The sequence below is a fragment of the Arachis hypogaea genome, chromosome 14 (assembly GCF_003086295.3).
Source record: "Arachis hypogaea cultivar Tifrunner chromosome 14, arahy.Tifrunner.gnm2.J5K5, whole genome shotgun sequence".
Classification (NCBI taxonomy): domain Eukaryota; kingdom Viridiplantae; phylum Streptophyta; class Magnoliopsida; order Fabales; family Fabaceae; genus Arachis; species Arachis hypogaea.
The window spans coordinates 82,648,866-82,669,892 of record NC_092049.1 but is presented as its reverse complement, the minus strand read 5'-3'; the positions used below and the strand labels follow the sequence as shown (position 1 = coordinate 82,669,892).

Genomic DNA, 21,027 nt, shown 5'->3' with positions numbered 1-21,027 from the left:
TGGAATAAAGGAGAATTAAAAATACATAATTAAAGTCTCTAGGAAGCATTTTTTCAAACATGTTATAAATTCAGGAAGGGATTATAATTTCATGCTAATTTAATGAATAAGTGGGTAAGAATCATGATAAAACCACACAATTAAACACAATATAAACCATAAAATAGTGGTTTATCAACCTCCCCACACTTAAACGTTAGCATGTCCTCATGCTTAATTGAAGGAGATAAGGAAATAAGCATGAACATGTAGAAACTCATGAAATGCAATGCAAGCCTATATATAAATAAATGCAACTATATGATTCTTGCCCACTTGATCAAAAGTAAATAAGCTCTTCAAAATAATTACAAATCAAATTCCACTAGTTCTATAATTATACAATAAAACAGATAAAGGTGCAAGAAGATAGCTCATGAAAGCAGGGAACATGAAAATTCAAGCATTGAACCCTCACTGATAATGTATGTACGCTCTAATCTCTAGTGTATAGGGTAATCACTCTGTCCTTCTCTAATCATGCTTTCTAACTTTTGTTCTTCTCCTAACCAATCAACAACAGTTAATATACCAATGCAAACATCATGAGGTCTTTTCAAGGTTGCAATGGGGCTAAGGTACAGGTAGAGGTATACATTTGGTTAAGTGAGCTAACAAATTGAATCTTTAATTAACCTAAGCTTCAGCCCAACTTATATATTTTTAATGTAATCTTAAAGTTCATACCTAGCTACCCAGAATTCCCCTTTCTTATTCATACTCATGTATCAACTTTATATTTGATTTTATCATATGTGCATTGATCTTTTGAATTCTGAATTTAACATTGGGGTAATTTTGTCCCCTTATTTATTTATATAAATGAATTTTTTTTTACATTAAAATAATTATAGCTTATCAATGCACATAGATTTTTAATTCTTATAGTTTCACATGAGTAGGTATCCAAATTTCCATTAAATTCTCATGACACATTCCCTTAATAACTTTTGTTCCCACAATCTCCCATACTTAACTAGCACACACAATTCTATCTTAAGCTAACCAAAGATTCAATTTGGGATATACAATTGTTTTTTAGCTTAAGGTTAGTAATGTGGTAAAATATAGAACAAATGGGATTTAAAGGCTCAAAGTGGTTAACAAAGGTAATTGGAAAGGGTAGGCTTAATTTGGATAAGTGAGTTTAAACAAATAATGGCCTCAATTATGTGCAAGCATGCAAATATAATAAATATTGGACATATAAGATAAAACAAAATATAGATTACAATCACAGAGAAGTAAATACACAAGAATGAAATAATTATGGTTAAATAATGTAACCATGCATAAAGGCTCAAATCTCTCACAGGTTGTGTGTTCTTTAGCTCAAATGTCATGTTCCAAATACAACTCAAGCAAATTTATCATAAAATTTTGAAAAATTAGTGAAATTTTGTTCCAAAGATAGAGTCTTAAAAGAAACTTATTGTCTTTTCAATCAAGTAGAACATGCATGCAACTATCCTAACCTATGCAATTTATTCTATTCTATAAAAGAAAGAAAATCTAACTAAAATATCCTAATTATTGGTGCTAGGGAAAAGAAATTACCTCCGGAAGTCAGGTACTGACCGACCTCCCCACACTTAAGGCTTTGAACCGTCCTCGGTGCCGTCTGTTAGGAACAGGGGTGGGCTGGTAGCAGTATCTCCACAATCGGGACCGTCATGGCTCCCTGTGCTGGTAAAAGAGGTGGAGTCTGGGGTATCCGAGTCCCTGAAGTATCCCTTGAGTAGCTCCTTGATGTGTTTGAATCGGCGCTCGTTACGGCGCTCTCTCAACTTAGCTTTGTGTTCTTGCCGATCCAACCTTTCGATTATCTGCTGGAGCAATTCATCAGGTGTGGGTGCTTGTGGTGTTGAAGAAGGATTATCTTCAACTGGAGCAGTAGGAAGACTTGTAGTGGCTGCTGGAAGTCTGAGGTATTTTCCGTTAGCGACATACTGATCATCCCGTGGAAGCACGGCTTTGGTGTCCCCAGCTCTATAGGAGACTCCGGCTGCTGAGACAAGATCTGAGACCAAGGCGGGGAAAGGTAAGTTGCCCACAATTTGTACGTGTCCCATAGCATTCCGGATATGTCTTGAGAGATTCAGAGGTTGGTCTGTAAGGATGCACCATAGTAGAACGGCCATGTCCGCGGTGAAGGAGGACTCATGAGTGCTCGAAAAGACGTAATAGGACATAATCTGTGCCCATACGCGAGCCTCCAAGGTAAGTGCTGAAGCCAAGATTCTCTTAGGGCGGGTACGGTGGTATCCGTAGATCCAACGGTTGCCAGGTAATGCGATAACTCCGAGAATGGAGTCCCAGTTAAATTGGTACCTCTGGCGCTTAAGTGTGACTTCTTGGAAGGCGTCCATTCCCTCTGGAATAGGGGGAAGACTCAGAGCTTGCTGAATGGCCTCTTCTGTGATGGGGACTTGCTTCTGCCGGACATAAACAGACGGCAGGGATGGCATGTAGAAGTTAGAGTAGAACTCAACTACCTAAGAAAGATTGACCTGCCTTGGCTGTCTTCGTAGGAAACCCCATTGTCTTCGTTCAATTTGTGGCTCAACAAAGGTAGCAATGTTGGACGGGAGGATAAGAAGGTATTCATTGTTATAGTTTCTTTCTGCCAGGATAGGGAACATCTGCTCACAGTAGCGATTGGGAAATCGCGCAGTGTCCTTTGCTAGAAAGGCTTTCTCCTTTTCATCAACCTTTATTATCCTCTTAACTCTTTTTGTTGAGGGCTTGACTGCGGTTGAAGAAGGTTCTGCCACTAATGCTCTTTTAGTGCCTCTTCTTGCTGAGGGTTTAGGAGTCGCTTTCTCCTTTCCTTTCTTGGTATTTGAGAAGAAAGTATGAACAGAGAGTAATTACATTGGCTATATTAGCAAGCATTTGAAGTTCATCAGAAGGGTTTTATGCAGAAAGTTGCAGCATCACTTTTTCATACTTATCAGGTAGGATTATCACTTTTTCATTGCATCCATCAAAAATTGCTATGGACTCCTGTTATTCTTATGTCTTTGGCACTTTTCTTTTTTTTTTTTTTTGTTTTTCTTTTCTTTTTCTTGGAGCTTCTTTTGCTCCTTGTTTGCTTAGTGTCATGTGTTGCACAAGCCTTTGGCATTTTCTTTTTCTTAACAGTGCACTACACATATCCACTTTAGGCATTTTAGTTCACATTTCTTCTTGAGACATTGGTGCCCAGCACCTCTTTGTGTGACTAAATGTTTTGTATTTAGGTTGCTCTTGATAATGGACTTTTGGTTGATAATCCCGGGTTAGTTAACCCAAGTTACCAAGTGTTGAAACACTCCTCAGAACCTATTCATCCAAGCATATCCTTAATACATAAACACCACAGGCATTTGTCTCAGAAGTTCAAACCATTGGTGCCTAGCTTATTTTCTCAATTTTTTTGCTTTTTGGTTGCCTTTTTCCGTGGCTTTTTCTTTTCCTTTTTCTTTCTTTTTCATGGCCAAAGACATTTATTCATCAAGATCCATAGACAATTTTTACTTCTACATAAAAAATGATAATTCTACACTCTAATTTTAGTGATGTGACTAAACAATCAAGCATGCATACCACCACTTAATTCTACTTGATTTGTCACTAATTTAGCCAAGTTACTTTTGTTCAAACTTTTCTTTTATTTTTTGGAAACAGAACAAGCATGGCACGCACTTGTTTAAGAAGGTGAAGTTATATCCAAACATCTAGGCATTCACTTTATTCAAAGCACTTAACAAACACACATACTAAAAAAAACGACTCATGAAAAAAAAAACTCCACCTAACACTTAAATGACTTATGATGAAAACACGTTCATAAAGACAATTCACCAATTATCATTTGATTATTAAGGAACGAGACCACCTCTTATTTATTGCTTGGTTCTTCTTAATTCTTGGGATCCTGCTTCTTCTTGCTTCCTGCCTCTTTTTGACCACTTGTGCTTCCTTTGTCTTTTCTTATGAGCTTTTTCCAGAATCCAGCCTTTTTCATCGTTTCTTCCACTCCTTTTTCAAGGATCATTGCCTTGTTTATTTCTCCTTCTTTCCTCCCTTTGAAATACTCATCATAAGCTGGGAATGCTGGGTCCATCTTGTGTAGATGTTCCCCTATGTAGTTAAGCTTGATTTGCGAACTGATGTTGTAGTCAGCTTGGACTGAGTATCTTGCATTCTGTACAGTGGTGGCTTCCTTGATTGCCAAGACATTGGCATCTTGGTGTTGGCATATGTGGCTGAAGGATTCCTGTAAGTGTAGATTTTGTTCCCTTTGCAGATCAAAGAATCTTGATTCAAAGTTCCTTTGCATATCCATCATTTTTAGATGAAAGTCTTCTTGTCTTTCCTGAGACCTCATGTATTGTTGAGACATTCCTTCCATGATTTCCTGCATTTTGCTCATATCCATGGGGTCTCTGGGAATTCGTTGTCTTCTTTCAGGAGTTGCTTGCTCTTCTTGCTCTTCTTCTCTGTCTTCTCCTTCCTGTCTTTCTTGTTCTGCTTCTTGCTCGGCTTCCACTTGTTGCCCTTCTTCATTTCTTCTTCTTGTATGTCTTGGAGGAGTTGGGCCAAGAGTCATTCTGTGTGCAGTTATGGCCAGCCCAGGATATAGCCAATTAGGTCTTTCATCCTCAAGTGGTACTTGGGCATCGATGCATAGTCTAATGATGGTGCTAGGGAAATGAAGCCAGGATTCAGGGTCACTTTTCTCACTAAACTCTTGTATCTGTTCAGCAATGAGTTTATGAACTTTGATCTCTCCTCCAACCATAATGCAATGTAGTAAGATGGCTCTTTTAGGGACTATTTCTGAAGAGTTTGCAGTGGGTAGGATGGATCTCCTAACTATTGCATACCACCCTTTAGCTTCAGGTGTTAGGTCTCCCCTTCTCAAGACTCTTGGAGCCCCTCTTGTTTTTCTCACCCATTCAGCTCTGATGGCACAAAGGTCTTCAGCAATAGTTGTATAGTCAGGTTCTCCTCTCATCCTTTCTTCATAACTTGCTTGGCTGAAATGTATGTTTTTCAGGCCAAGAGTTTTCATGATTGCCTTGGGACTGAAGTCAACTTCCACCCCTCTCACATAGCTTTTGTATGTGGGGTTCTTGGTTTGATCCTTCCTTACTGCATTTGCATAAAACTCCTTCACCAAGTTGATGTTGATTCTAGTGATTGGCTTAGTTAGGAGCTCCCACTTCCTCTTTTTGATCTTTTCCCAAACACCTGGGAACTCATCCTTTTCAAGTTCAAAGGGGACCTCAGCTAGTACCGTTTTAGGTCTCATCCATTCGGCTTGAATCTCATGGAACACTGATCTGTATCTCCATGCATCGAATCCCCTGTTTTCCTCCATTGGCTGCTTGTCTTTTCTTCTTTTGTGGCTAGATGAAGCTGCCATTTTGGTAAGTGACAACTAAAGTTGACAAGGTGAAGCAAGAAGTGTTGTTGGAGGTGTGGTGAGATTGTTTTCGGCAAGAGATGGTTATGCTATGATGAAGGAAAAAGTGTATGAAGGAGGATTGATGGTGTGGGACTCGTTCCCCAAGTGGTTCTTTATAGTGCCCATGAGTGAAAAATGAACGGCTAGGGTGGTTTGTGAAGGGTGGCTTGATGGTAAATATATGAATTGTAGATAAGGACGATTGGCTTTTCATTTTCTTGGAAGTATTCTGGATGCATTAGGTTGTACATGTAGCTTTCTTTTCTTGCAGAACTTCCTTTTCCCATGTGTTAGTTTCAAAGATTTATGAATTTTCTTTTTGACCAAGCACGTACCTCCCTTTGTCTTTTTCCTCCATTTTTGTCTTTTCTTTTGTACCTGCACAAACAAACAAATTTGCTATCATTTTTCGGTCCATGTGAATTATGAATAGTATTTGCACATGTAAATCAATGCTTGTCTTTATGAGCTTATAGCCGTGACTTCTACATGTATGCACACTTATTATTTGGACACCAAACTTAGTTTTTGGTTAAGTCTCCTGATGACATGAAATCCATATTGGTTGTCCTTAATGAGTGTGCATATTTCTAATAAATCATAGTCACCTTGGCTCTTTGATTCTAAACAAAGTGACTACCCTAAGTAATTGAAACTAAAGCATTAAAACATGTGAATGGTATACTTGTCATGAATTTTGAAATCCAGAGGAACTTCTTGCTTTTCATAAACTGTGTTCAAAAAGAACACCAAACTTAATGTTTGGTTGTGCACCTTGAATGAAAGATGGAATTCAATTTGAGTAAGATTTGGGAGTGCCATCAGGCACACCAAACTTAGAGACCAATTGTAATTTACATGCACGGTTTAGTGCACTTAATCAATAGTTGTCCTGAGGATTCAAGTTCATGCATAAGAAACCATTCTTTATTAGATGTAAAGCAAAGCACTAAAGATTAAGGATACTAAAAACATGGGTTGCCTCCCATGAAGCGCTTCTTTAACGTCACTAGCTTGACGGTTGTCCCTTGCTAGGGTGGATTGTAGTGCTTGACGTCCTCTCCTCTCACTATGAAAACGTCCCCTCTTGATTCATTCATGACCTCTAAATGTTCCATAGAAAGAACTTTCTTGATTGTGAACACTTGAGGGAGCTGGGAAGGAATGGTCTTGAGGCCAGGTGGGATTGGCAGATAATGACTTGAGACCACTTTATCTCCCGGAGAAAAACCTTCAGTGGGAATTTTCTTGTTTCTCCATCCTCTTGGCAATCTCCCTATCACTCTTCCCTTTCTCTTGAGGATTTCTTCATTGACCTTTATGTCAGGAGGATCCTTCTGATCTGTTTCCACTGATTCTTGTGGCTCTAACTCTTGCAACTCTTGTTTGCCTTCCAATGACTGTTTTAGAGTCTCAGCTGCTGGATTACTTTCCTCCAAACACGGATGGCTACTATCATCTTTAGGCTTTTCAGATTCTGGTTCAGGCTCAGATGCAGGTTTGAAGACTTTGAAAATGAGCTGTTCATCATGTATTCTCAGAATTAGCTCTCCTTGTTCTACATCTATGAGCGCTCTAGTAGTGGCTAGAAATGGTCTGCCCAGAATGATAGGGTGTAAATAGCTTTCCTCCATGTCCACAATGACAAAGTCCGTGGGGAAATAATAATCTCCCACTTTCACCAGCACATTTTCAACTACCCCTTCAGCTTGCTTCTGAGTTTTGTCAGCCAGTTGTATGATTACATCAGTGGATCTCACCTCGTTCAGTTGTAGCCTCTTCATAAGAGTTAGAGGCATCACATTTATGCTAGCTCCTAGATCACAGAATCCTCTGTCAATTTTTGTTTCCCCTATGATGCAAGGGATATGAAAACTTCCTGGGTCCGTTTTCTTAGAGAGTGTGTCCTTCTTGATGAGAGCACTGCATTCTTTGTTCATTGTTACCGTTTGTCCTCCCTTCAAAACTCTTTTCTTGCTTAACAATTCCTTTAAATACTTGATGTGTGTGGGCATTTGATGAAGAATCTCAAGAAAGGGAATATTGACATGCAGAGAATTAAATGTCTCTAGAAACCTTGAATAGGTTTTCCTTTTTTCACCTCCTCCTAACCTCTCAGGAAATGGTGCTTTTGGTTGGTATACTTCCATCATGCCTTTTTGCAGATCCTTGGCTTGCTCAGTTCCACCTTCCTGCTTAACTTCTTCCACATCATCTTTCAAGATTTCTGGTTCATGCTGTGAGGACCTGATTCCTCCTTCTTCTGAGACTTCCTTCAATATGGTGATGGCCTTGCACTCTTCCCATCTTACTCTCTTTTGTTCCCCCTTAGGATTCTTTTCTGTGTCACTAGGGAACACTGCAGTTGATTTGGGTGCCTGTTGAGATAGCTCTCCTACTTGAGATTCCAACCTTTTGAGTTTTTCACCATGGTTTCTTAAGGTAGTTCTCACATCATCCCTGAAGCTCTTCAATTCAATTATGTCTTGGCTCATGGTTGCCATCATTCCTTCCATCCGGTTTAATTGATCTTGAAATTGTTGGTTCGGATTAGGTTGGGTATGTTGATTATTTTGGCCATGATATGATGATTGGGGGTAAGTGTTTTGTGTGGCTTGGTATGATCTTTGGTTGGAGTTTTGGTATGTGGAATTGTTTTGTTGGTTGTGGTTGTAAGGTTTGTGGTTTTGTGGTTGGGTTTGTTGGTTTCCCCACCCAAAGTTTGGGTGGTTTCTCCAGCCTGGGTTGTAAGTGTTGGAGTGTGGATCATATGATTGCCTTTGTTGGTTTCCCACATAGTTAACCTCATCCCAATCACCTCCTTCAATGCCTACTTCCTCTTGATCTTGTGTGTGTATTGCAGCCACTTGCTTTGTTTCTAATTGCCTGGTAAGCTCTGCTAGTTGTTTGGCAAACACCTTGTTTTGGGCTAGAATTGTATCAACATGGTTCAGCTCCATGACTCCCTTAGTGTTGTGCCTTTCTGATGCATAATAGTACTCATTCTCAGCCACTGTCTCGATCACTTCAATGGCTTCTTCCACAGTCTTTTTCTTGTTCAATGAACCTCCTGATGAATGGTCTACAGCCTTCCTTGATTCATAAGAGAGCCCATCATAGAAGATGTGCAATTGCACCCAATCATGGAACATGTTTGGTGGGCATTTCCTTGTCAAGTCCTTGAATCTCTCCCATGCCTCGTAGAGAGTTTCACCATCTTGTTGTCTAAAAGTCTGGACCTCAGATCGAAGCCTATTGACCTTTTGTGGAGGGTAGAAACGTGCCAGAAACTTGCCTTCCACCTCATCCCATGTGGTTAGACTCCCCCTTGGGAATGATTCCAGCCACTTAGCTGCCTTGTCCCTAAGTGAAAATGGGAACAAGAGCAGTTTATAGGCATCTTCCTGGACTCCATTGGTCTTCACAGTGTCACAAATTCTCAGGAACTTTGTGAGATGTTGGTTTGGGTCTTCATTAGCACTTCCTCCAAAGGAACAATGATTTTCCACCAATGATATTAGCTGTGGCTTGAGCTCAAAATTGTTGGCCTGAATGGGTGGTTTCTGAATGCTACTACCACAATTCCCAGAGGTTGGGTTTATGTATGAACTAAGAACCCTCCTCTCAGGAATGGCATTGTTTCCATCAGCTCTCTCATGGTTGTGAACTTCTCTATCCATGTTGAGATCTAGAGCTTCCTCAAAATTGTCCTCAGATTCTCCTTCAGATTCCTCTTCTCCCACTACTCTCTTCCCTCTTGCTTCCCTTCTAAGTCTATGAAGGGTCCTTTCCGGTTCGGTATATGGAGGAGTTGATGTCTCTCCTCTCCTACCTGTCATACAAGAACACAGCTCAAACACAAACAGGTAAAATACTCTTGGTTAATGGAAGAGTATGGTTAGCTCAATTGAGGAATTAATTCAAACAGTTAGTGAGTCAGTGAGTTAGTTGCATGAATTTAAAGGCATAAAGAAGGAAAGCATGTAACCAAGTGCAGAAATTAAAATTCAACAAGTATTTAGAACAGAATTAACAAAGCAAGAGAAAATTGCTCAATCTAGTTAGCTTCCAATTTGAGAATTGTCAATCGAAAACCAATCCCCACATACGGCGCCATAAACTTGATGCGCATAAACGTGTTATGCTACGATTTAGGAAATTGCACGATCGGCAAAATTCCTTCCGGCAAGTGCACCGGTTATCGTCGTCAAGTAAAAACTCACAATAGAGTGAGGTCGAATCCCACAAGGATTGGTTGAGTGAGCAATTCGGATTAGAAGTGTGTTCTAGTTGAGCGGAATCAAGATTTGAGATGAGAATTGCGGAATGTAAAATTGGCGGGAAAAGTAAATGACAAGAAAATTAAATGGCTGAATCTTAAATTGCATGAATTAAAGAGCAGAATGTAAATTGCTGAAATTAAAAGGGAATGGGGATGATTGCAAGAATTGAATTGCAGAATGTAAAGAGAAAGTGGAAATCAGAAATGGGGAATTCATTGGGTTTAGGAGATATTGAAATCTCCGAATCAAAACATGTAAATCTCTTCCTCAACCAATGCATTCATTGAATTTTGCTTGGCAATCTTATATGATTGGATCCCAATTCCTTGGCTCACCAATGCTCTCTAAAAACAAACAAATTCCCAATCCCTTGGTTTAAATGTTCATAAGAAGAGATGATGCTTGATCACTGATTATACCACACAATTTCATGAACCACAATTTGGTAGGATTACATGTCACAATATCCATCCAAACCCCAATCCAATCCACTGTGAGAAAGCTTCTCTAGCATGAATCCTCCATTCCTTTCCCAAGGCTCCGAAGGATTCCAAGTATGAGTAGTTTCTTTCCCAAGACAACTACTCAATGGAATTAGATCGAGAAGCTTTCTAACAAAATTCAAGAGAAAAGATTGAAGAAGAAGATAAACTATTATTGATTCATTGAATTACAATAGAGCTCCCTAACCCAATGAAAGGGGGTTTAGTGAGTCATAGCTCTGAATTCAATTACAAAGAAAGGAAAACTGGCTAAAAGTGAAAGTCCCAAGTCCTCTCTAACTTAACTTCTATCCTATTTATACACTTTCTATATTGAGCTTCAGTTGTGCTTCTTGGGCTTTGAGGCCTCTCCTTGCTTTCCTTTTGCCTTGGGTTTATGATCCATAATCTTGATGAGGTTGTTGATCCAGATCCTGTAACATTTATTGAGCCAACTTAGTGATAATCAAATAATGACACATGACTCAATAAATTGAGATTTCAAACTCATCAATCCTTCAGGCCCAATCCCATAAACCATGATATTCAATTGGGTTTCATACCAAAGTAAGTTTAAGTTAATAATTGTGCTCAAAGACTAACTTAAATCACAATATTTTTGGCCCAGAAACCCTTTTCAAGAGTGGCGTTTAAGTTGTAGTTTAAGCTTAAACTGCAACTTAAACGCCAGACACTTCCAGTGAGGCCATTTGTAGAAGCACGTTTAAGCTTCAGTTAAGGTTAAACTGAAGCTTAAACGTGGAAATGGAAGAAGGTAGCCCTGGAGAGTCATGTAGTCGAACACGTTTAAGCTTCAGTTTAAGGTTAAACTGAAGCTTAAACGTGGAGATAGGAAGGGCAGCCCTGGAGGTCGAACACGTTTAACCTCCAGTTTGAGGTCAAACTGGAGGTTAAACGTGGAAGCTTGGAATGGTGGCCCTGGAGGTGTCGAACACGTTTAACCTCCAGTTTGAGGTCAAACTGGAGGTTAAACGTGGAAGCTTGGAATGGTGGCCCTGGAGGTGTCGAACACGTTTAACCTCCAGTTTGGGGTCAAACTGGAGGTTAAACGTGGAGATGGAGAGAGCAACCCTGGAGTGAAAAAACTATCGAACACGTTTAAGCTCCAGTTTGAGTCAAACTGGAGCTTAAACGTGGAATGGCCCCTGGTACTCTTCCTGGTTCTGGCGTTTAACCTCCAGTTTGAGGTCAAACTGGAGGTTAAACGTGGAACTCCTCCCTGGGTGGCATACTCATTCTGGCGTTTAACCTCCAGTTTGAGGTCAAACTGGAGGTTAAACGTGGAATGCTCCTTAAGTGAGGCTTTTCATTCTGGCGTTTAACCTCCAGTTTGAGGTCAAACTGGAGGTTAAACTTCAATCCCAGCATTTCTTATCCTTCATGATTTTGGCGTTTAAGCTCCAGTTTAGGCTTAAACTGGAACTTAAACTCCACATGTGATATTCAAGCTTCCTTTATTGATTTTGTTGCTTCCTTGCTTAGCCTCTTCTTCCCTGAAATCATCCAAACAATTGCATCAAAGTCTTGCAAAATTTCATGAGAAATCTTTCATTCATAGCATTTAAGTAATACAACTAAAACTCATGGAATTTGCATCAAAATCATATTGTTTGGATGGTTCATTACTTTGTTCTTCATTTAACCATTTTTGGTTACTTTAAGCTCAAGAAAATGCATAAAACAACTAAAACTAACAGAAAAATGCTAGTGAAACTAGCCTATGATGCCTTGGCATCACAACACCAAACTTAATACTTGCTTGTCCCTAAGCAAGTCCTGAGTTATTTGAGAAGAAAGTATGAACAGAGAGTAATTACATTGGCTATATTAGCAAGCATTTGAAGTTCATCAGAAGGGTTTTATGCAGAAAGTTGCAGCATCACTTTTTCATACTTATCAGGTAGGATTATCACTTTTTCATTGCATCCATCAAAAATTGCTATGGACTCCTGTTATTCTTATGTCTTTGGCACTTTTCTTTTTTTTTTTTTGTTTTTCTTTTCTTTTTCTTGGAGCTTCTTTTGCTCCTTGTTTGCTTAGTGTCATGTGTTGCACAAGCCTTTGGCATTTTCTTTTTCTTAACAGTGCACTACACATATCCACTTTAGGCATTTTAGTTCACATTTCTTCTTGAGACATTGGTGCCCAGCACCTCTTTGTGTGACTAAATGTTTTGTATTTAGGTTGCTCTTGATAATGGACTTTTGGTTGATAATCCCGGGTTAGTTAACCCAAGTTACCAAGTGTTGAAACACTCCTCAGAACCTATTCATCCAAGCATATCCTTAATACATAAACACCACAGGCATTTGTCTCAGAAGTTCAAACCATTGGTGCCTAGCTTATTTTCTCAATTTTTTTGCTTTTTGGTTGCCTTTTTCCGTGGCTTTTTCTTTTCCTTTTTCTTTCTTTTTCATGGCCAAAGACATTTATTCATCAAGATCCATAGACAATTTTTACTTCTACATAAAAAATGATAATTCTACACTCTAATTTTAGTGATGTGACTAAACAATCAAGCATGCATACCACCACTTAATTCTACTTGATTTGTCACTAATTTAGCCAAGTTACTTTTGTTCAAACTTTTCTTTTATTTTTGGAAACAGAACAAGCATGGCACGCACTTGTTTAAGAAGGTGAAGTTATATCCAAACATCTAGGCATTCACTTTATTCAAAGCACTTAACAAACACACATACTAAAAAAAACGACTCATAAAAAAAAAACTCCACCTAACACTTAAATGACTTATGATGAAAACACGTTCATAAAGACAATTCACCAATTATCATTTGATTATTAAGGAACGAGACCACCTCTTATTTATTGCTTGGTTCTTCTTAATTCTTGGGATCCTGCTTCTTCTTGCTTCCTGCCTCTTTTTGACCACTTGTGCTTCCTTTGTCTTTTCTTATGAGCTTTTTCCAGAATCCAGCCTTTTTCATCGTTTCTTCCACTCCTTTTTCAAGGATCATTGCCTTGTTTATTTCTCCTTCTTTCCTCCCTTTGAAATACTCATCATAAGCTGGGAATGCTGGGTCCATCTTGTGTAGATGTTCCCCTATGTAGTTAAGCTTGATTTGCGAACTGATGTTGTAGTCAGCTTGGACTGAGTATCTTGCATTCTGTACAGTGGTGGCTTCCTTGATTGCCAAGACATTGGCATCTTGGTGTTGGCATATGTGGCTGAAGGATTCCTGTAAGTGTAGATTTTGTTCCCTTTGCAGATCAAAGAATCTTGATTCAAAGTTCCTTTGCATATCCATCATTTTTAGATGAAAGTCTTCTTGTCTTTCCTGAGACCTCATGTATTGTTGAGACATTCCTTCCATGATTTCCTGCATTTTGCTCATATCCATGGGGTCTCTGGGAATTCGTTGTCTTCTTTCAGGAGTTGCTTGCTCTTCTTGCTCTTCTTCTCTGTCTTCTCCTTCCTGTCTTTCTTGTTCTGCTTCTTGCTCGGCTTCCACTTGTTGCCCTTCTTCATTTCTTCTTCTTGTATGTCTTGGAGGAGTTGGGCCAAGAGTCATTCTGTGTGCAGTTATGGCCAGCCCAGGATATAGCCAATTAGGTCTTTCATCCTCAAGTGGTACTTGGGCATCGATGCATAGTCTAATGATGGTGCTAGGGAAATGAAGCCAGGATTCAGGGTCACTTTTCTCACTAAACTCTTGTATCTGTTCAGCAATGAGTTTATGAACTTTGATCTCTCCTCCAACCATAATGCAATGTAGTAAGATGGCTCTTTTAGGGACTATTTCTGAAGAGTTTGCAGTGGGTAGGATGGATCTCCTAACTATTGCATACCACCCTTTAGCTTCAGGTGTTAGGTCTCCCCTTCTCAAGACTCTTGGAGCCCCTCTTGTTTTTCTCACCCATTCAGCTCTGATGGCACAAAGGTCTTCAGCAATAGTTGTATAGTCAGGTTCTCCTCTCATCCTTTCTTCATAACTTGCTTGGCTGAAATGTATGTTTTTCAGGCCAAGAGTTTTCATGATTGCCTTGGGACTGAAGTCAACTTCCACCCCTCTCACATAGCTTTTGTATGTGGGGTTCTTGGTTTGATCCTCCCTTACTGCATTTGCATAAAACTCCTTCACCAAGTTGATGTTGATTCTAGTGATTGGCTTAGTTAGGAGCTCCCACTTCCTCTTTTTGATCTTTTCCCAAACACCTGGGAACTCATCCTTTTCAAGTTCAAAGGGGACCTCAGCTAGTACCGTTTTAGGTCTCATCCATTCGGCTTGAATCTCATGGAACACTGATCTGTATCTCCATGCATCGAATCCCCTGTTTTCCTCCATTGGCTGCTTGTCTTTTCTTCTTTTGTGGCTAGATGAAGCTGCCATTTTGGTAAGTGACAACTAAAGTTGACAAGGTGAAGCAAGAAGTGTTGTTGGAGGTGTGGTGAGATTGTTTTCGGCAAGAGATGGTTATGCTATGATGAAGGAAAAAGTGTATGAAGGAGGATTGATGGTGTGGGACTCGTTCCCCAAGTGGTTCTTTATAGTGCCCATGAGTGAAAAATGAACGGCTAGGGTGGTTTGTGAAGGGTGGCTTGATGGTAAATATATGAATTGTAGATAAGGACGATTGGCTTTTCATTTTCTTGGAAGTATTCTGGATGCATTAGGTTGTACATGTAGCTTTCTTTTCTTGCAGAACTTCCTTTTCCCATGTGTTAGTTTCAAAGATTTATGAATTTTCTTTTTGACCAAGCACGTACCTCCCTTTGTCTTTTTCCTCCATTTTTGTCTTTTCTTTTGTACCTGCACAAACAAACAAATTTGCTATCATTTTTCGGTCCATGTGAATTATGAATAGTATTTGCACATGTAAATCAATGCTTGTCTTTATGAGCTTATAGCCGTGACTTCTACATGTATGCACACTTATTATTTGGACACCAAACTTAGTTTTTGGTTAAGTCTCCTGATGACATGAAATCCATATTGGTTGTCCTTAATGAGTGTGCATATTTCTAATAAATCATAGTCACCTTGGCTCTTTGATTCTAAACAAAGTGACTACCCTAAGTAATTGAAACTAAAGCATTAAAACATGTGAATGGTATACTTGTCATGAATTTTGAAATCCAGAGGAACTTCTTGCTTTTCATAAACTGTGTTCAAAAAGAACACCAAACTTAATGTTTGGTTGTGCACCTTGAATGAAAGATGGAATTCAATTTGAGTAAGATTTGGGAGTGCCATCAGGCACACCAAACTTAGAGACCAATTGTAATTTACATGCACGGTTTAGTGCACTTAATCAATAGTTGTCCTGAGGATTCAAGTTCATGCATAAGAAACCATTCTTTATTAGATGTAAAGCAAAGCACTAAAGATTAAGGATACTAAAAACATGGGTTGCCTCCCATGAAGCGCTTCTTTAACGTCACTAGCTTGACGGTTGTCCCTTGCTAGGGTGGATTGTAGTGCTTGACGTCCTCTCCTCTCACTATGAAAACGTCCCCTCTTGATTCATTCATGACCTCTAAATGTTCCATAGAAAGAACTTTCTTGATTGTGAACACTTGAGGGAGCTGGAAGGAATGGTCTTGAGGCCAGGTGGGATTGGCAGATAATGACTTGAGACCACTTTATCTCCCGGAGAAAAACCTTCAGTGGGAATTTTCTTGTTTCTCCATCCTCTTGGCAATCTCCCTATCACTCTTCCCTTTCTCTTGAGGATTTCTTCATTGTCCTTTATGTCAGGAGGATCCTTCTGATCTGTTTCCACTGATTCTTGTGGCTCTAACTCTTGCAACTCTTGTTTGCCTTCCAATGACTGTTTTAGAGTCTCAGCTGCTGGATTACTTTCCTCCAAACACGGATGACTACTATCATCTTTAGGCTTTTCAGATTCTGGTTCAGGCTCAGATGCAGGTTTGAAGACTTTGAAAATGAGCTGTTCATCATGTATTCTCAGAATTAGCTCTCCTTGTTCTACATCTATGAGCGCTCTAGTAGTGGCTAGAAATGGTCTGCCCAGAATGATAGGGTGTAAATAGCTTTCCTCCATGTCCACAATGACAAAGTCCGTGGGGAAATAATAATCTCCCACTTTCACCAGCACATTTTCAACTACCCCTTCAGCTTGCTTCTGAGTTTTGTCAGCCAGTTGTATGATTACATCAGTGGATCTCACCTCGTTCAGTTGTAGCCTCTTCATAAGAGTTAGAGGCATCACATTTATGCTAGCTCCTAGATCACAGAATCCTCTGTCAATTTTTGTTTCCCCTATGATGCAAGGGATATGAAAACTTCCTGGGTCCGTTTTCTTAGAGAGTGTGTCCTTCTTGATGAGAGCACTGCATTCTTTGTTCATTGTTACCGTTTGTCCTCCCTTCAAAACTCTTTTCTTGCTTAACAATTCCTTTAAATACTTGATGTGTGTGGGCATTTGATGAAGAATCTCAAGAAAGGGAATATTGACATGCAGAGAATTAAATGTCTCTAGAAACCTTGAATAGGTTTTCCTTTTTTCACCTCTCCTAACCTCTCAGGAAATGGTGCTTTTGGTTGGTATACTTCCATCATGCCTTTTTGCAGATCCTTGGCTTGCTCAGTTCCACCTTCCTGCTTAACTTCTTCCACATCATCTTTCAAGATTTCTGGTTCATGCTGTGAGGACCTGATTCCTCTTCTTCTGAGACTTCCTTCAATATGGTGATGGCCTTGCACTCTTCCCATCTTACTCTCTTTTGTTCCCCTTAGGATTCTTTCTGTGTCACTAGGAACACTGCAGTTGATTTGGGTGCCTGTTGAGATAGCTCTCCTACTTGAGATTCCAACCTTTTGAGTTTTTCACCATGGTTTCTTAAGGTAGTTCTCACATCATCCCTGAAGCTCTTCAATTCAATTATGTCTTGGCTCATGGTTGCCATCATTCCTTCCATCCGGTTTAATTGATCTTGAAATTGTTGGTTCGGATTAGGTTGGGTATGTTGATTATTTTGGCCATGATATGATGATTGGGGTAAGTGTTTTGTGTGGCTTGGTATGATCTTTGGTTGGAGTTTTGGTATGTGGAATTGTTTTGTTGGTTGTGGTTGTAAGGTTTGTGGTTTTGTGGTTGGGTTTGTTGGTTTCCCCACCCAAAGTTTGGGTGGTTTCTCCAGCCTGGGTTGTAAGTGTTGGAGTGTGGATCATATGATTGCCTTTGTTGGTTTCCCACATAGTTAACCTCATCCCAATCACCTCCTTCAATGCCTACTTCCTCTTGATCTTGTGTGTGTATTGCAGCCACTTGCTTTGTTTCTAATTGCCTGGTAAGCTCTGCTAGTTGTTGGCAAACACCTTGTTTTGGGCTAGAATTGTATCAACATGGTTCAGCTCCATGACTCCCTTAGTGTTGTGCCTTTCTGATGCATAATAGTACTCATTCTCAGCCACTGTCTCGATCACTTCAATGGCTTCTTCCACAGTCTTTTTCTTGTTCAATGAACCTCCTGATGAATGGTCTACAGCCTTCCTTGATTCATAAGAGAGCCCATCATAGAAGATGTGCAATTGCACCCAATCATGGAACATGTTTGGTGGGCATTTCCTTGTCAAGTCCTTGAATCTCTCCCATGCCTCGTAGAGAGTTTCACCATCTTGTTGTCTAAAAGTCTGGACCTCAGATCGAAGCCTATTGACCTTTTGTGGAGGGTAGAAACATGCCAGAAACTTGCCTTCCACCTCATCCCATGTGGTTAGACTCCCCCTGGGAATGATTCCAGCCACTTAGCTGCCTTGTCCCTAAGTGAAAATGGGAACAAGAGCAGTTTATAGGCATCTTCCTGGACTCCATTGGTCTTCACAGTGTCACAAATTCTCAGGAACTTTGTGAGATGTTGGTTTGGGTCTTCATTAGCACTTCCTCCAAAGGAACAATGATTTTCCACCAATGATATTAGCTGTGGCTTGAGCTCAAAATTGTTGGCCTGAATGGGTGGTTTCTGAATGCTACTACCACAATTCCCAGAGGTTGGGTTTATGTATGAACTAAGAACCCTCCTCTCAGGAATGGCATTGTTTCCATCAGCTCTCTCATGGTTGTGAACTTCTCTATCCATGTTGAGATCTAGAGCTTCCTCAAAATTGTCCTCAGATTCTCCTTCAGATTCCTCTTCTCCCACTACTCTCTTCCCTCTTGCTTCCCTTCTAAGTCTATGAAGGGTCCTTTTCGGTTCGGTATATGGAGGAGTTGATGTCTCTCCTCTCCTACCTGTCATACAAGAACACAGCTCAAACACAAACAGGTAAAATACTCTTGGTTAATGGAAGAGTATGGTTAGCTCAATTGAGGAATTAATTCAAACAGTTAGTGAGTCAGTGAGTTAGTTGCATGAATTTAAAGGCATAAAGAAGGAAAGCATGTAACCAAGTGCAGAAATTAAAATTCAACAAGTATTAGAACAGAATTAACAAAGCAAGAGAAAATTGCTCAATCTAGTTAGCTTCCAATTTGAAATTGTCAATCGAAAACCAATCCCCGGCAACGGCGCCATAAACTTGATGCGCATAAACGTGTTATGCTACGATTAGGAAATTGCAGATCGGCAAAATTCCTCCGGCAAGTGCACCGTATCGTCGTCAAAAAAACCACAATAGAGTGAGGCGAATCCACAAGGATGGTTGAGTGAGCAATTCGGATTAGAAGTGTTTAGTGAGCAATCAAGATTGAGATGAGAATGCGGAATGTAAAATTGGCGGAAAGTAAATGACAGAAAATTAAATGCTGAATCTTAAATGCATGAATTAAAGAGCAGAATGTAAATTGCTGAAATTAAAAGGGAATGGGGATGATTGCAAGAATTGAATTGCAGAATGTAAAGAGAAAGTGGAAATCAGAAATGGGGAATTCATTGGGTTTAGGAGATATTGAAATCTCCGAATCAAAACATGTAAATCTCTTCCTCAACCAATGCATTCATTGAATTTTGCTTGGCAATCTATATGATTGGATCCCAATTCCTTGGCTCACCAATGCTCTCTAAAAACAAACAAATTCCCAATCCCTTGGTTTAAATGTTCATAAGAAGAGATGATGCTTGATCACTGATTATACCACACAATTTCATGAACCACAATTTGGTAGGATTACATGTCACAATATCCATCCAAACCCAATCCAATCCACTGTGAGAAAGCTTCTCTAGCATGAATCCTCCATTCCTTTCCCAAGGCTCGAAGGATTCCAAGTATGAGTAGTTTCTTTCCCAAGACAACTACTCAATGGAATTAGATCGAGAAGCTTTCTAACAAAATTCAAGAGAAAAAGATTGAAGAAGAAGATAAACTATTATTGATTCATTGAATTACAATAGAGCTCCCTACCCAATGAAAGGGGTTTAGTGAGTCATAGCTCTGAATTCAATTACAAAGAAAGGAAAACTGGCTAAAAGTGAAAGTCCAAAGTCCTCTCTAACTTAACTTCTATCCTATTTATACACTTTCTATATTGAGCTTCAGTTGTGCTTCTTGGGCTTTGAGGCCTCTCCTTGCTTTCCTTTTGCCTTGGGTTTATGATCCATAATCTTGATGAGGTTGTTGATCCAGATCCTGTAACATTTATTGAGCCAACTTAGTGATAATCAAATAATGACACATGACTCAATAAATTGAGATTTCAAACTCATCAATCCTTCAGGCCCAATCCCATAAACCATGATATTCAATTGGGTTCATACCAAAGTAAGTTTAAGTTAATAATTGTGCTCAAAGACTAACTTAAATCACAATATTTTTGGCCCAGAAACCCTTTTCAAGAGTGGGCGTTTAAGTTGTAGTTTAAGCTTAAACTGCAACTTAAACGCCAGACACTTCCAGTGAGGCCATTTGTAGAAGCACGTTTAAGCTTCAGTTAAGGTTAAACTGAAGCTTAAACGTGGAAATGGAAGAAGGTAGCCCTGGAGAGTCATGTAGTCGAACACGTTTAAGCTTCAGTTTAAGGTTAAACTGAAGCTTAAACGTGGAGATAGGAAGGGCAGCCCTGGAGGTCGAACACGTTTAACCTCCAGTTGAGGTCAAACTGGAGGTAAACGTGGAAGCTTGGAATGGTGGCCCTGGAGGTGTCGAACACGTTTAACCTCCAGTTTGAGGTCAAACTGGAGGTTAAACGTGGAAGCTTGGAATGGTGGCCCTGGAGGTGTCGAACACGTTTAACCTCCAGTTTGGGGTCAAACTGGAGGTTAAACGTGGAGATGGAGAGAGCAACCCTGGAGTGAAAAAAACTATCGAACACGTTTAAGCTCCAGTTTGAGTCAAATGGAGCTTAAACGTGGAATGGCCCCTGGTACTCTTCCTGGTTCTGGCGTTTAACCTCCAGTTTGAGGTCAAACTGGAGGTTAAACGTGGAACTCCTCCCTGGGTGGCATACTCATTCTGGCGTTTAACCTCCAGTTTGAGGTCAAACTGGAGGTTAAACGTGGAATGCTCCTTAAGTGAGGCTTTTCATTCTGGCGTTTAACCTCCAGTTTGAGGTCAAACTGGAGGTTAAACTTCAATCCCAGCATTTCTTATCCTTCATGATTTTGGCGTTTAAGCTCCAGTTTAGGCTTAAACTGGAACTTAAACTCCACATGTGATATTCAAGCTTCCTTTATTGATTTTGTTGCTTCCTTGCTTAGCCTCTTCTTCCCTGAAATCATCAAACAATTGCATCAAAGTCTTGCAAAATTTCATGAGAAATCTTTCATTCATAGCATTTAAGTAATACAACTAAAACTCATGGAATTTGCATCAAAATCATATTG

General features: G+C 39.8%; 2 non-coding genes across 2 annotated transcripts; both read left to right on the top strand.

Moving 5' to 3' along the window:
- The first annotated feature begins 8,644 nt into the window (after positions 1 to 8,644).
- Positions 8,645 to 8,748, top strand: LOC112746426 (small nucleolar RNA R71). The gene has a single exon (XR_003174312.1). It is a non-coding gene; the product is annotated as a small nucleolar RNA R71 (small nucleolar RNA).
- Positions 8,749 to 17,816: 9,068 nt separating this feature from the next.
- Positions 17,817 to 17,920, top strand: LOC112746425 (small nucleolar RNA R71). The gene has a single exon (XR_003174311.1). It is a non-coding gene; the product is annotated as a small nucleolar RNA R71 (small nucleolar RNA).
- Positions 17,921 to 21,027: the final 3,107 nt, after the last annotated feature.